The sequence below is a fragment of the Columba livia genome, chromosome Z (assembly GCF_036013475.1).
Source record: "Columba livia isolate bColLiv1 breed racing homer chromosome Z, bColLiv1.pat.W.v2, whole genome shotgun sequence".
In the NCBI taxonomy this organism is placed as follows: Eukaryota; Metazoa; Chordata; class Aves; order Columbiformes; family Columbidae; genus Columba; species Columba livia.
The window spans coordinates 15,427,045-15,430,774 of NC_088642.1; the positions used below are offsets into that span (position 1 = coordinate 15,427,045).

At 35.0% G+C, this 3,730-nt stretch overlaps 1 long non-coding RNA gene across 1 annotated transcript; it reads left to right on the plus strand.

Moving 5' to 3' along the window:
- The first annotated feature begins 1,461 nt into the window (after positions 1-1,461).
- On the plus strand, positions 1,462-3,157 carry LOC135577440 (uncharacterized). Its single transcript, XR_010469237.1, has 2 exons — positions 1,462-1,617; positions 2,879-3,157. It is a non-coding gene; the product is annotated as an uncharacterized LOC135577440 (long non-coding RNA).
- The last annotated feature ends 573 nt before the right edge of the window (positions 3,158-3,730 follow it).

A 3,730-nucleotide genomic window follows, 5' to 3' on the forward strand; every position in this document is an offset into this window, starting at 1 on the left:
TGGGGATAGAAAGTTTGTTGTTGCTTTACAACAGTTACAGAAGTTTTCAACTGCTTATTGTAGTGTCAAATTGAACTTATGGGAAGAAAAGGGTCTAATACCTGTGAATGGACATGTTTTGGTTAGTTTATGTTAATAAATGAGACGAGTAGTTGATATTTTGAGTACTGATATTTCTTCAAATTGTCACTCTCCAGTGAAGAATTATTATTTTGGAAACATGCTTGTTAGCCCTGTTTTGAGTCACTTAGCCTGCCATGTGGGAAGACTTGGCAAGATATCCGGGACACTGTTGGCATGGGCACCACTTCTTTGGTGTTTCTAACTTCGTACAAAATAATTGCATTCTAGGTGATAGAACATTTTGGGATAAACTGTGTGTTTGAATTTAAAAGAAGAAAACACATCTTAGTGTTGACTTGTCTTTACTGAACTATAAGGCAACACTGTCAAAATAAAAAACTATGGGGTTTCTTATCTCTCTTTCTAGGAAGAGAGGAGAAGGCATATTCAAAGCTTAATTTTAAGTGAGTCCAAGGAAGAACTAGTTGCAGTGTAAATGAGGCAGTGTAAGAGGGTCTGACACTGTGCATACATTTGTAGTATACATTTTAGTACAGTGTACTCAAGCTTTGGAAGAGCTGATTTGAGAAGAAGAATAGTACAGTGCTGGTAGTTTGAAGTTCTACTCTACCATGCCTGTTTGGTGTTAGCTGTGATATCATCACACTGCTTCTCAGTGACGAGTGTGGATATATACTTTGTTCAGGCAATAAGTAGAGCCCCAGAGAGCTTCCATTCTTAATACAGAAGTGCGTTTTTCTTTTTAGTTCATAAGGGCAATTGTTACTGTTATTACTATTAAATATAATAATTCTGTAGCTGTGTGAACTTGTCTGTCTTTAATTCGGCACTGCAGTAATACATTGTTATTATAATAAGTAAAAATGACTCATGGAACTGTGGAAATAACATAGTAGAATAAATGGTCTTTCCCAGATTTGCTGTTACTCATTCCCTCATGTAAGGAACCTACAGTCTCTGATAAGCCTTGGAAAAGGCATATTCTGATCACAGTTTCTGTAAGTTCTGGCTAGACTTAACATCACAGACATATTTTCCTCTCTTCAAGGTGTCTGACAACTAAAATAACCCCACATGTAATTCTATAATAGTAATGTTCGTTGAACCTTATGAACAGAGGAGAAAAAAAGCAATTCAGTGAAAACCACAAACAACACATGTATATTAAACCACTTACAGACAATTCTAATTAAACTGTTGATGGTCCTTAGTCTGTAATACCATTCTTGCCTTGTATTTCTTATCATTTTATGATGCAGAAGAGATGAGAAGCAAATAAAATATCATCACAGTGTAATTTTCCATCTTGTTCTCCCTCCCCAGCAGATCTCTTACCATGATACTCATTCACTAGTATCTGTTGTATTAATAAAACAGAGTACTTTGGAGAAGACATGCCAACAGATGGTCTTGAGCCATTAAGTGGGAGGAAGAGAGAAGGAAATTATTCTCCAGTTTTTACTGAGAAGCAGGATCATGTTTGCTGGGAAGGTCATGGAGAAAGAAGGTGATGGGAATAGAAAACAGATAAAGGTAAGTCTGTGGTGTAAACTGAAGCAGGAGAATTCTGGAATATTCCAGAGTACTCATTCATGTTTAATAAATAAAGCTTTTTATGCTTCTAAGCTACATATAAGAAAAACCACAAGTATGTAGACAATCACTTATTGTGGCTTTATAAATGAGACATAGTCCAAACACCCATAGTCTCAACCACTTGATAGTTTTTGATTCCATATGATAGTTTTTCCTCTCCTTGTCAAAATCCCTGATTGATATTTCAGAGTAGGTCAGTCTTCTCTAAGTAAGGGCAGGACATTATTTTAGGGCTACTATAAAATGAGTGTTTGCACAGACCATCAAAAAACTTCCCTTGTTGATCTTTTGCTCTGGGAAATGCCAGCTTTTAGCCTCTCTGTGGAGCAGTTTAGGCTCCCTAGGCACCTGACCCATAATGGCAAGAGAGTAGAGAACTATTCAAAGGACATTTCTTCTTTAGTGTCCTTACATGCTCTTCTCAAAGCATTCAAAGATAAACAGAAGGGCCCAGGAGTAGAGTAAAGAAGCAGTGTTAACTGGGACAATGTAATCCGGTTTAAAAATGTAACAACAACCTTCTGATGTAAAAATGTCCGAAATATGGCTCTGTTAATAAATAGTCTCAAGTCATAGTTTGTAGCTTCCACTTCAGTGAATTGTTTCCATTGAAGATTGTTAGAGTTGTGCAAAGGTGAAACATTGATTCAATTGAAGTTAAATGAGTTTTGCTGTTTTCAGCAAATACAGAATTCCATTCTCAGTTTTAACACTTGATGCTCTTCAGATTTTGATAGACTGTGAAGTCCTTAGATCTAATGATTGTGTCACCCAGAATAGTTAATAGGGATTTTCCTCCTCTCTGATCTGCTTTTAACCTTATTTTTTTTTTTTTTAGAAACAGTGCAGTCACGAAATGATAGAATTACAGTATGGTGATTTCCTATTACTAATGGCTTGTAAATAACCAAACCAATATTGGAACCAATTGGTTTTGTTTTATTGAGTCCTTCCATTGAAATAAATCTTTGGCTTTACAGCATCAATATATTCAATAAAAATAGCTCGTTGTTTTTTTAGATGTAGATTTCCCAAAACATGCAGAAGCTGCAGTGTGTGCTATCTGACATATTCCTAGACAGCAGTTGTATTAATATGTTTTAAAATGTATTGGGGGTAAATATGTTTTGTCACTGTTTTTTTTGCTCTGTCATTTTGTTCACCTGCACTGAATGAGACATCTTCTGTATTCTAACAGGAAAATTTTAGCCTTTATTTTTCCTCTATTCAAAAACTGGAAATTCACCTGGATGAGGATTAAGATGAGCATGAAAAAAGTAAGATGGATTTGTAGAAAGCAAAAGTACTTCAAGAAAAACTCAAATGTTCTAAAAGACACTGTAGCGTATGTACAAAAGGAGATCAAACCCCATGTTCAATAAAAGTATATTCAGTAGGAACAGCTGATCAATCCCATAAGATGGATCTGGACTTTCTGGCTAAACCTGAAGTGTTGAAATAAAATTCATTTACTGTGCTTCCAGTTTCAAGTCTTTTAGTCTCTGAGATGTGTATGTTCACTGAACCAATGATTTTATTGCTTTTATTGTATATAACTTATTGGGCTATGGAAGGATTTTCTCCCCTCTTCATTGTAACGTGAAACAATGTTGGTGGGAGGCAACTTGTTTTTATATTTTTTTTAAACAAATTATATTTGTAATATAATACATCATTTAAATGTAATTGTAGTAAGGGCCACTCTGGGTATGTTTTCAACCATGTATATTGTACAATTCCTTTTATTTGCCACTCCTGTCAGGATTTTAAAGTTAATGGCCTTTCCACTGAGTAGTTTCTTTGATATTTTCCTTGACCTTTAGAAGGATATTTTCATTCTCATATTCAATTTTTCACAGCATTTCATTCTCTCTGCTGAGCTCTAACTTTCAATTAATTGCATCTCTTATAATGGATTTCTTGTCTACTGTTCCTTCACAGAAAATATTGTCCTATCATAGACACATTAAACTAACTGAAGTCAATTTTGGTTTTGTCGTGGGTTCACTGTGTACTCTTTCATATCAATCTGTTTTAGTGGGTTTTTTTT